Below are 13,086 nucleotides of genomic sequence, written 5' to 3' on the forward strand. Positions count from 1 at the left end.
ACGGACATTTCTCCCAAATTCCAAATAAAAATAGTGATTTAGAGCATTTATTTGCAGAAAATAAAAAATGGTATATACAACAAAAAAGAAAGATGCAAAGCTTTCAGATCTCAAATAATGCAAAAAAAAAAAAAAGTTCAGAAATCAATATTTAGTGGAATAACCCTGGTTTTTAATCACAGTTTTCATGCATCTTGCTATGCTGTCCTCCACCAGTCTTACACACTGCTTTTGGTTAACTTTATTCTACTCCTGGTGCAAAAATGTAAGCAGTTCAGCTTGGTTTGATGTCTTGTGATTATCCAGCTTCCTCTTGATTATATTCCAGGTGTTTTTAAATTGGTAAAATCAATTTATTCTCTTATTTTTTTCCAGAGCTGTATATATGACATTTACATAGCAATATTTAGGTGACCTAATGTGCCCAATTATGTGTGTGTCCATTATGTCAGAGCTTCCTAAAGATGGTGGTAATCAAGCGGCAGAAAGACTTGTTTTTTATGTGACTTTTTCTTTCACATATACTGAATTGTGTCCCACGATTTTTCCCTATGTCTAATGGAAGCTAATGAACATTGATTGCACTAACCTGCAGGATATGTGCATGGGGCATCCTGCACTGAACGTTAATACAATTTTTAATTTCTAATTTCTATTGCGCTTGCCTGTTGCACGGATAATTCCAGCCAGACGCCACCAGTCACAATCATTAACACACCCTGTGCTGTCCTGTGTTTGGGTATAGAATATGTTCTATGACATATTTTAGTAATAATTTGGATGTCCGTCAATTTCAGTTCCATCAATTGTCCAGCCCTATGCTATAGTATAGATCAAGAAAACACCAAGAGAAACTACCTGTTCTGAAATCTCTGAAATTTATTCACACACAGATTAGACTCTCTTATACCCAGTAATGCAACTAAGGGGTTTAAGTAAACCGGCTCTACCAAATCTTTCATGAAAGAAATAAAAAACAGAGGTCCAGAACTTTTCAGAGCTTAGAGCAGTGATTTTCTACTTGTGAGCTGCACAAATATGTGATTGGTGATCAGCTCTAACCACATTGATTATTGATTGGTGCATCTCTATCTCTAGTATGATTTGTAATATCCTCAACAGCATGTCCTAGAAGGATACAGTCAATAAAATAATGATATCCTTATTTTGAAACTTTCTTTTTCATTATGAATCAAAAGTAGGTGTGGCTGGGGTTCAGCATGTTTACTCACCGTAGCAGATTGCAGACTAGCACGGTCATTAATAAAGTATACAGAATGGAATGTGCGCTAGAGTTAATGCTGCATTTGTGTAGTGTAATAAGCCACTGTGGATGAGTGCGTCAGCTAAAATTGTAGGTGTACTGAAAGAGAGAGAGGGAGAGAGCGAGAGAGAGAAAAAGAGGGAGAGGGAGGGAGAGGGAGAAAGAGGAAAGCATTTCTTAAAGTACAAATCTGCAACTGACTAAACTATATGGCCTTGTGTTGATTCAATGACAAAAAACAGAGCTCAAATATTGTTACTGTGTCTAGTTAATGTTATTCTGCACTTCACAAAAAAATATAATCTTTGCAGCAACAGTTTCTTTACCTTCACTCTTACTGCATAAAAAAACCTGTTTATTCCAACCGAAGCCTCTTCCGACAAAAAAAAAAAATCACTCAATAACAATAACAGACAACGCCTGGAACAACTGGAAAACATCAAAATTACACATTTAACCACATAACCCTTATATATTCACATCCCACCCTCAGCTGTGTACCACCCACCTATAGCATTGTTCAGAATACCACCTGCTCTGAAAGAACACGGCGTCAAAATTTAATCCAAGGAAAAGCCAACGTATCTGCAGTGAACGAGCCCAGCGAACAGTCTGTACCAACGCTAAACAAACGCCGGGAATCCAGCACCATGCTAATGCTATCACACAAACGGATGAAATGTGGATTATATGCCAAGATGAGGCTAAAAATAACCACAAAGCAGCATTTTCTATAAATTCAATTGGAATAAGCTGTTTTTTCTCCACCTCCCCCTCTCCCTCCCTCCCCTTCCTCTCTCGTCCAACATGAAAGCGTTAGAATTGGGACAGCGCAGTCTGCCAAACAGAGTCTTTCTGAGCTGAAGCTCTAGGCAGGCAGCCAAAAAGAAATCTGTGAAGCAAGAGGAAGGGCAAGGGTTTTAATGCAGGCTCTGCACTCTGTTCTCTCTCTCTATCTATCTCTCTCTCTCTCTCTCTCTCTAGTTCAAATCAGGCCAAAACATTGGCATGACAAGTATGAGTACACTTACATCTTAACATACTACACCAAGGGATTACTTACACACCTTATCATGCCTAGCATGATTAATGACTTAAGGCACTAAAAGATCATTAGCAACTGTTGTGTTTCAGCTACTTTAAGTTAGACCCATTGCTGAGAGACAGAATTGAAGAGAACCCTTTGGAGCAAAAGAACATGAACCTATTGGCACCATGCCTAATGCCAGGCGAAGGCTAGTGTGATATAAAATACATATACAAGTCCCCCAACATTGAACTTGTTGTGTTCGGTGGATTGATGCATATTAGGGCTTTTTTTACACCTGTAGCTTGTTCTGGATCAGTTGATGAATTTGTTCACTTGTTTTTTTCTCCCTCTGTTTGGTTTGATTTCACACAGGCATAAACCTGCGTATACCTGTGCACGGAGAGGTACACAGAGTAAACAGAGTGGCACGGCTGTGAGCAGTGAATGCTGCACAGACCGCGTGTGTAAACAGCATGGGAAAGAGACAGTGTTTGTTTATAGCTGTGGTAATTAGCGTTATATGGCTAATATATCAGATTAAACTGCGACTTATCATTTTAGCTCAAATAAAAGGAGTATATTTGACAGGTCCAAAAATCATATGAGACCGGACCGAGACCACCTCCTCTAGCAGGTCTCGGTCCGGTTGTTTTGATCCGCATTTAAGTGTGATTACTGTTTTCACACCTGCTCGATCGAACCGCACTAAGGGTACAAATGAACCAGAGTCCACTGGTGTGAAAACGCCCTAAGACTTATTTAAAACAGATACAAATCTAATCACTAAAACATCTTTAGGAGGTGGCCTGAGACGTACTTGAGCCACATCATAGCAATGAAAACATGTCCATCATTTAAATGGCAACCTAAAGTCCTTCCAGTACAACCAAACAAAACACCAATAATTAATTAAACAAATCTGCATACTCTGTGCCACCCACCAGAGATGCATTTGACTAGTGTATATGCATGAGGCTAAAATTCTATCAGAATATAATCCAAATACCAGTGACAAGAAGTGAACAGGTATAAACCATGTCTAAAATAAAATAATAAAAGTTCGACCTTCAAATCGTCCAACATGATTGGCGATGGAAGCAAACTGACTACTGCTGTCAAATGGGCTCAAGCCTACCAGCACAAATGTGGAGTATATTAAACTACAAATTGAAAAGTCTAGGGAAAAAACAGACTTGCTAGAGGTAGGAGTGTGTTCACGTGCCAGTGTGTAAGTGTGACAGGCTCACTCATTGTCCCTCGGTAGGCAGTAGACAAGGTCATTGTGCCTTCATTGTACAGCACTCTTTGTATTCTTCCAGCCTAGTAGAGAGAGTCATTTCTCATTACAGGAGCTGTTCCTGACTGCAGCTCAATCTTACAACGGCTAAATATGGAAAAGATATTTTCTGCACCTACTACAGGACTTGCAAAACTTATTTTACAAGTGCTATAAATTGAAGTGAAATAAATAATGTCATGGAAAATTAAGAGTGTACACTTCCCTTTTGTATTAAGCAAGTTATATCAAATTGTACAATGGGTTCAATTTACCTTACATGACATATTGTATATTGTTCATTTTTATACTTCAGTTAGTTCCAAACATAATCAGTTCTATAAGTGTCATTATCAGCCGGTAATACACTGTATCAGAAGCTCTCCATGTATTACTCCACCATATACAAGTAACTTAGCAACGATGCAGCGCTTACAAGCCAAATAGCTCAGCTACAAACGGAGTAGCAATGAAACTATTTCAAAGCACAGAGTATTTATAACCAAACAGATCGTAAGCTAGTAAAGCTAGTATTTCTATACAGAGTCAGGAGACTCAGTTTGGATGCTTATTTAATTTATGTAATTAATTTTACCTGGTTAAAAGGATATTCTGGTGTATAAATATTTAGTAGCTGAAGAATCACTGCAGTGAAAAAACATTTAATCATTCTATAAGTTCCTTGTGGATGATTATTTGAACTTTTATGGTTATAAATCTTTGTCTTTACTAAAGTACCTCTAAAGAATCCCGTTAATAACTTCACAGTGTGGCGATATGTTGCAGACTCTTATTAAAAAGGCTTCATATAGTACTGAAAAGGATTTGATAACCATTTTTGTGTTATACACTACCATATACAAATTAACAGCTCCACTTAGATTTTATTACTAACCATATCTACTGTATGTCAGTTTGAGTTCTCTTTTCCAATGCTTTCTCTCGCTCTGCAGAAGGCAGGTCACGTGGGACAGATGGATTAATTGCTGTCTGAGTTTTAGACGCAGCAGACTGCAGCTTCACTCCAGCTTCACTCCAGCCACCACTGCAGCCTGATCAAATGACAGCCAGAGCTGCTTGACCTTCAGGAGGCCAGCAAGTACATCCACAGATCTAACAAACACAGTCCAGATGGTGTAATATCTGGCACAGAGCTGCAACAGACAAACATCTGTAGCCTCGCGTTCATACCGCTGTATACGAGGAAAACGGCGCGGACGGAAGCCAGCTGTAGAGCGGAATCTGTCTGACTGTTTACAAACTGCTTTCAGCTTAATCTGTGTGAACCTTTTCAATCTCCGCGCACGTCGCAAGTCAGCGTCCTTCCTCTGAACATAATGGACGAGTGCAGTGCCCCATCAGGCCAGGCGATCAAAGAGGATGTTCATCATCAAGGCTCTGAAAATGCCTCGAGCCATAAAAAATAAACAAGGGCAGGAGCGTCTAGACGTATTCCTGCATTTTACGACCTGACCTCCGCGTTGAGTGACAGAGAGTCAGTCAGGAAACCTCTGCACACTGTCCATCTCTCTCAATCTTACTCTAATGCACACACACACACAGTCACAGGACTCGGCTCACAGGATTAGATTAAAATGCCCACTGCAAAGCGAAACCATGGCAGATTTCAGTTCATTTGCACCATCACTTGTGTACACTATTGAAACAGGATAAGGTGGAGCTTTACATCGTTAAGGAAAAGCAGAACTATTGTTTAGCACCTCCAGGAACTTCTTCAAGGCGGTGAAAAAAACAATTCCAGGTGACTCTACCTCATAAGAAGACCCTGAGATTAAAATTCCAAAAGTGGGCAAATCTATCATCAAACCTAAATGTAGCAAGTATACACACATTAAACAAATATACTCTGGTTTGTTTAACATTGATTTTGTTTACAGAACAATTAATTCACATGCATTCCTACATAGATTTAAATGTCTTTAAAAATCATTTTAATTTTGAATCATAAGAAGAAAAAATCACCTTGAATGAGAAGAGGTGTGTCCAAACTATTGACTGGTTCTGCATATTATTATTTGTTAACTATTTACCTAACAAGTGTGTTAATGTTGCGAGTCAGGATACATTAAAAAAAAGCTGTATTTGGCTTTAAATTCTAACTCTACATTCCACCTTAACTAGTTTAGTAGTTACAATTCAAGAGCTGAACTTTTTTATTTCAGGTTTATTATTTAAGGTGGAATAGAAGCTTCAAGTAATCGCACTGCTTCAACTTACAAATGAGTTTGTTTCAAACTGTTTTCCCATAGTTAACACTTTGCCTTTTATCTTCTAACTAATATTATCTTCCATTTTTACTTTCTGACTTCCAATGAAGTATTCAGTGCAAGTTATACATGGCTTCCTATTACTCAGTTATATCCATTAAACGCACATTAATGACTAATGCCAACATAACTGATACAAACAGCCAACTCACCTCGTTCTGAAAGCAACCAGCTCTTCCACAAGGCAAGGTAAGTCTTCATGCCAGAAGATCAACAAAAACGCACCCGCAAAAAAACAAACCAACACAAACCCCTCCGCTTCCCTCCCTTTCCCCCCTCAGCCTTTCACCTCACAGCCTCTGCCTGATTTTTTCTAAACGTACCTCTGTCCTCCTGCACAGCCAGACAGCCTCCTCTATCACTGGTCATGTGGCAAAGTCCACCTGCGCCAGCGACAGGAAGTAACAGCCAGTGATGTAACAGCACTGATTACATCACTAGACCAGCGCTTGCATAACACGCTGTCTAGTGCTGACCTAAACACCTGGATCAGTTGCTTCACTTAAGAGCTTGCGGGTCACCAGACCTAATACACAGAAATAGCATCAACAGCACCAGGTTTAACTGCTTCGAGGAATTAATTGGTTGAATTACAGCTGGTTAGCATGTGTGGATAATGCTAGCTGTCGCCATGCCCTGCTCAGGCTGTTAGTATTAGCTTTTATGGTGAAATAAAAATAGTAATAGTAATAGCTGCATAATCTTTCCTTAACAAAACTAATATTAGTGTTTTAAAGGAACACACAGTTCAGATCAGATCATGTTTTTTGGGTCATTGATCGATATAATTTAGTTATAAATTTAGTTCTAAATTATTTTGTGTTGCTGCTATGCTTGTATGAATGGCTTTTATTTTGAAAGTTTGTTTGTAATAGTGGCTTTTATTTTGAAATTACAGGTGGTAATATTGGAAAACATTATTCTTTTTTTTTCATTTTAAGAATCTACTACTGCAACAAAATAAATAATATATATATTTTTTTGTTTAAATATAATAGATCCATACATGAAAAAGTTAGTGTAACAAATAGTGTAACAAAATGAAAAATGTAACAAAGAGAGAGCAATAACAAAATTCTACCAAAAACTAAAGTGTAACACATTTAGTGCATGTAAACTGCTAACAAAATATACATTTACTAGCTAAACATGCTAAACATACAAAGTGGACTGCTTGAAAGAACATTCCAATATCACAATATGAAATTATTCATTGTGACAAAATTTTCTGACAATATTATTGCGTACAATATGATATAACACACCCTTATTTGGCAATGTCTGTTTGTTTTGTATTTGTGGCTGTGTACTTTATTATGATAAAATTAATTTGTTTGTTTGTATGAAGCTTTTATTGAACCTACCTGTTTTTTTTTTCAGATACATATTTGTTTGTATTAATATAGCCTTTCTTGTAAATTTAAGACAGTTATTTAAAAAACAGCAGAATTACTACTTTAAATACCCTTGATTATGGAAGAAACATTACATTATTTATCAGATTTCCCAATTCTTTAGTCTATACAGTGTACTCGGTCATGGCAACTACTATATGAATTGTCATAATTTCAAAAAGTATAAACTGTGTTAATTAAACATCACAATCTAAGTTTTAACTTAACATTCAGCAGATTAGAGCTCAGAGAACAAATGATATCACTCACTGGGTGGGCAGGATAAATATGATATGATCACATCATGATACTTTACATTAGTTTCAATGCAAAACTTACAAGAAAAAAACTAGCTGCTGAACCACATTGAACATTAGGTTAAGAACTAAACTAATCCCATTTCAGTAACGCAGCTAAGAAGCATCATGCCACGCTGTCTGTGTGTGTTTAGATGTGTGTGTGTGTGTGTGTGTAAAATGCAGCAGTGTCGAGAGCGTAACCGAGCATGGCACTAGAACACACGTTGACGAGTGTGATTAGAATGCATTGGAGGTCTGATCTGGGTGGACAGTGCGGAGCGTGTCGTTTTGTAACCTGCATGTCAGCTGATTGGCTGTCAAATTTCCTGACACTGCCGGGAGCCAGTCTCACACACTGCTCGTCTGCGGTGTTGGATTACGTGAGCCCTGGACAAGAAACACAGGCACATCACACACGCAGTGGGTGGCATATGAAGTCTTTTTATGTTTGAGTCTGTGTGTGTGTGTGTGGTGTGTGGTGGGGACAGGGTGAACTCACACCTCTGCTCTATGACTCAGACTGCCTCTCTACAGTGTAGGAGTACAATTAGACCGGTGGGGGGCATAAATAAAGCAGAAAAGCACAAAAAGCATAGCAGCACTCATGAAGCCTCAAATCAAGTACAAGACTGTACTTTCTGTTCCATTCTAGAAAACCCTGCTGTGAAAAAAGCCACTACTCTTCACAGTCTGGATCAATGACATTTGCAGATTTACATTAAGTTACTTTATTGTTTTACTGTTTAAAACAGTGTATACAACTAAATCTGCATCATTCCATTTTTTCTTCATAACCATATTTGGCACTTTGTTTCCATCCTTGATTTTCATTGGCAAAATGAACAGGCTTTTCAATCAACAACAAATCATCTCTTACTTTCTGTGGTAAATAATATAAAATGTTGAATATTAATATTTTGAATAATGCAACAGTTACCGTTCACTGAACTGATAATTAGACTGTTATATCTTCTTCAATCACACAAACAGCTTTACCAGAATGAGACTAAGTTATGTCAATCTTAGCTAAGTAAACAAAACTGAAATAAATAAAAAAATCTTTTAAAATCAAACGAGCGCTGGATGTTAGTCTACACAGATTTCTCTCCTGAAAACTGTTTATTTGGTTGAGTTTAGTGCTTCCTTTTATTTATAGTAAGCTTAGATTCCTGAAATTCTTCAGCACTAAGGCTGGAGCTTTACGGCTAACTGCTAGCAGTTAGCAGCTAATGTCGAACGACAGCGCTGAACTGAGGAACTCTGAGTGTTCTGCTAAGCCAGGGCGATATTAGCTAGCGGTTTGTCGCACATAACTTGATTTAAAATGGTAAACGTGCAGGCTACAGTCCAATATGCTCACCTCTGAATGACGAAAGAGTGTGCATGGTTAGCGGCTAATGATAATGCTGCACCAGCAGTGCTAGTCGAGGTTAGCAGCAGGCTACAGGCCGATAATATAGGCGGTTATAGAGGATAATGCTAATGTTACCCCAGCCCGGGTGCTAGAGAATTAAATTGAAACACCTGTATAACGCTGCACTTCAGCGGAGTGGCTTTACTTCTTACAAACTGACTGGTAAAATTCTGGTAAAACAGGGGGCACTCCTTATTGTTCGGAAAATTAAAGGATTTTAAGTGCGCTTTACAGCATAAAAAATACGGTACATTCAGACCAGGAGAACAGCAGATGCTAAAAACTGATTATAAAGAAGCAAACCTCATGTGATCATGTTTTGGCTGATCTGAATCATAAACAATGAGCAAAAGAACTCCCAAAAGGCACAGTGAACAAATCAAAGCAGCGGATTAATATTACCTTGAGCGGCTTTCATTAAAACGCTACGGAGGGGTAAGCGCATCATTCTCAATTCTCAGTCACTCCAAACACAAACAAACAAATAAACAAACACACACACACACACCATGGCGACAGCTCCCACGAGCAAAGTTCAATATTTACACAGGCATATGGAAAAGTCATGCTCAGATTCCACCATCTGCACTTCACCCCAAAACAAGACACACTCCCAGCTCTGTGAGGAACATCATGATCCCACCTTCTGGACAGAAGACCAGCAGAAAACACCCTAAAAGGTCAGTTCAGTTTACTGTTTGTTTCTGCTCACAGGTGAGGAGGTGGCCTGGTTTGTTAACAATGTAAACCACACTGAGGTCACGGGGTGAGGACCGCCGCTTCCAGCGCTGCGCCGCTTTAAAGTAAACAGCAGCGTCTCTGAGGGGCTCGCTGGGCCGGAACACTGGAAGCGGAAGCCCTTCTATAAATAAATCCCTAATGGGAGTAAAATGTATTAGGGTCTTGGCGCGGGAATTTACCACCTACGGAGAAGATGCAGCTGATCGAGGGGAGATTCTCAAGTCTGTGGAGTGTGGGGGGCTGGGAGAGCCCACCCAAAGAGAACATCACTGAGGCGTGGTGATAGACAGACAGAGAGAGAGAGAGAGAGAGAGAGAGAGAGAGAGAGAGAGAGAGAGAGAGAGAGCGAGAGAGAGAGCAGAAAGCATTCCAAAACACAAATGGCGACATGAAACACGCAAACATACACCCCAAACCCACCTGAACACTGGCATTGCATTTTGTGAGCTTAATTCAATAAAGTCCTGCTCTTTCATGCCCAGACAAAACCCACTGGCTGAGGGGAGATAATCGTCAGGAAAGCCATGGATATCTATTGCAGAGGTGAAGAAAACGGTACCAAGCAGGAGCACTTCCTCTAGCGTGGAAAAGGAAAGAAAGAAAAAAAAAAGGGAGGAGAAGAGAGGGAACGAGCCTTACTGTGACAGACCTCCCTGCGGCTGACAGACGTGCGGTTTTCAATAGCAGTCACAGCAAGAGTTCACTGTAATCTGCACTCAACAGAGAGACAGCAGACAGAGACATCAAAGACAAGAGGACACAGGAAAAGTCACAGCGTCAGTGCCAACTAGCTGAACCAATGCCAATGTATGTGGAAGGTGGGTAAAAGGAGCCTGTTTGTGAAAGACATTTGGCCACATTTCACAAACATTTCTGCAAAATATTCAGAATGCTTTAAGAAGACAATCAAACATTGTTCCTCAAAAGATCCATGTTTTGTGTATGAAAAAATAAAATCTAAATTCGAATATACAGAAAAGGCCAGAGATATACTGCTTCCTCTTGGTGCATTAATTGTGAACATCCGCAAAAATGTCCGCTATGCATTTCACAAAAACAGTAAGTGCCGATTATTCTCCAAATATTTGTACATTGTCTGCCTTTCTTTTTTTCCAATGCAAGCCACATCATTGTGCCCAACATATTTTTTATTCACATTCGGATTGGACTTGTTATGAATTGTTAGATAATCAATGCATATTTGCGATTACTTTCACCTCAAATTAAGGCCTTAAAGCAATTAATTTTCAGTCATACCTCTGCTGAATAGAAGGGCAATGCTGGAAATTGTGATGACGACAAGATTCTATGCATAACTACAGCTCTTGGAAAAAATAAGAGACCACTTAAAAATGATGAGTTTCTTTGCTTTTATCAAACTAAAAACCTAAAATCAAGAGGAAGATGGATGATCACAAGCCATCAAACCAAGCTGAACTGCTTGAATTTTTGCACCAGAAGTGGCAAAAGTTATTCAAAAGCAGTGTGTAAGACTGGTGGAGGAGAACATGCCAAGATGCATGCAAAATGTGATTTAAAAAAACAGGGTTTGGAACGTGTTTTTTTCTTTGCAATGCTCATTGTTTATTTTACTAAAACATATACCTATATATATATATATATATATATATATATATATATATATACATATATATATATATATATATATATATATATATATATATATATATATAGGTATATATATCAGAGAAATTGATTTAGAAACTGTGGTCTCTTATTTTTTCCCAGAGCTGTATGCGGCTGAACTTTGCAGTACTACAAAAGCATCATTTACTATTGTGCAAAGTAAGGTGCTAAACTGATCACTTTCTAAACACCTTTTTCTACATACATTTAAATAAAACAGCTCCTCGTGGCGATGCAAATCTGTTGTAACAGATGCAGCCATTTCTGCATTAAACATTTACCAAACAACGGTGGGAGTGAGAACAGTAACTGCATTCAAAGCATTTTTACAGGCTATCAGATAGGGATAAGTTTTTTTTCCAGTGGTGTATGTGTGTGTGTGTGAATGCTTTGTAATTGTCAGTAGAAGAGCTGTTAAGTGACTCCCTATACACACACACACACACACACACACAAGACGCCAAGGTTCAACACCCCCTCGAGGATGCTCTAATATTAAGCAACACTACATTCCTGGCAATGTAACTGCTCAAACACGGCACGCTTGTAATTTAGTCGGCACAGTCATGTCAGCACTCAAAAATGTATTTATCACACAAACTCATCTCATTAATCATACTTTCATATTAAGAGGAATTTCACATTATATACAACTGTAAAAAAATATGGTTGGATTATAGTTGGTAGACTGTTGCTTTGTCAATCCAATTGATTGCTATCCAAGTAGCTAAAAAACAGTATAGCATTGGTGTCTGAACACGCGGCTTTCATGTAGCTCCTTAGACATCCTAAGTGGTTACTAGGCAGTTGATGTGCTGTTCCAAGTGGTTGCTATACTGTTGCTAAGACTTCATATTGGGTTATAGATAGTTAACATGGAGACCAAGGTGGTTGCTATGCAGTTACTATGCTATTTACAAAGGATGTCGTGTGGTTACATTTGTACACATGGTGTTCCAAGTGGTTGATGCACAGTTGCCAGGCAGTTGCCTGATTTTTTATGTGGTTGTAATGAAAATGTTATGCTGTTCCTGCTCCATACGTTCCTGTTCCATACGTTTATTATCTGTGGTCTATGATAATGTGGTCTCCAAAGAAAAATCAGATAGGAGATATAAATCCCCTCTTCATGATTCAAAACCTGACAATCATACAGATGTATGGGAAATCATACTGAGAGCAGACAAAGAGAGAGAGCAGCAGCAAGCAATAGAAAGCAAAAGCAGGAGAATAAGATACAGTTATTGTCACGGTAACAAGTCCTTGCTCACGCAAATCTGGCACGGCCAGCCTGCTAAAAGCAAGCAAGTACCACCATATGACATTAACACGTGTCCTCTTTTCCACTACACACGGCTTTTAAAAGCCCCAAAACACTGCGGCGAAGAGCGACACACCCATCCGTCCCTTCCAGCAAGGGAAGCCTCAGGTTGTGTAAAACTCAAAATCGTGTAATGGCGGGTTCCGAAGCGCCGGCTCCACGCTGTCTCATAAAACAGCAGATTGAGAGCTTGAGAAATAAGTTAAAGGTCTGCCTCCACTCCCACACTTCAAAAAAAAAAAAAAAAAAAAGAAAAACGCTAAAATGAAGACCGGCATTCCTCCATCAGGAAAGACGACTATTAATGCCTGCCATCGGCCGTGAATCATCTCCTGTGCAGGCCTAGGCTCATACTGTATGTATGTATATATAAAAAGCATCTTTTGTGTCCTTTGGAACACAGATGGAGAAG

At 38.9% G+C, this 13,086-nt stretch overlaps 1 protein-coding gene across 2 annotated transcripts in view; it reads right to left on the bottom strand.

The window, feature by feature from the left end:
* The window catches only part of jmjd1cb (jumonji domain containing 1Cb), a 172,049-nt gene that overhangs the window by 81,585 nt on the left and 77,378 nt on the right, over nucleotides 1-13,086 (bottom strand). The window lies entirely within an intron of this gene.

Source organism: Astyanax mexicanus, chromosome 15, assembly GCF_023375975.1.
Source record: "Astyanax mexicanus isolate ESR-SI-001 chromosome 15, AstMex3_surface, whole genome shotgun sequence".
NCBI lineage: Eukaryota > Metazoa > Chordata > Actinopteri > Characiformes > Acestrorhamphidae > Astyanax > Astyanax mexicanus.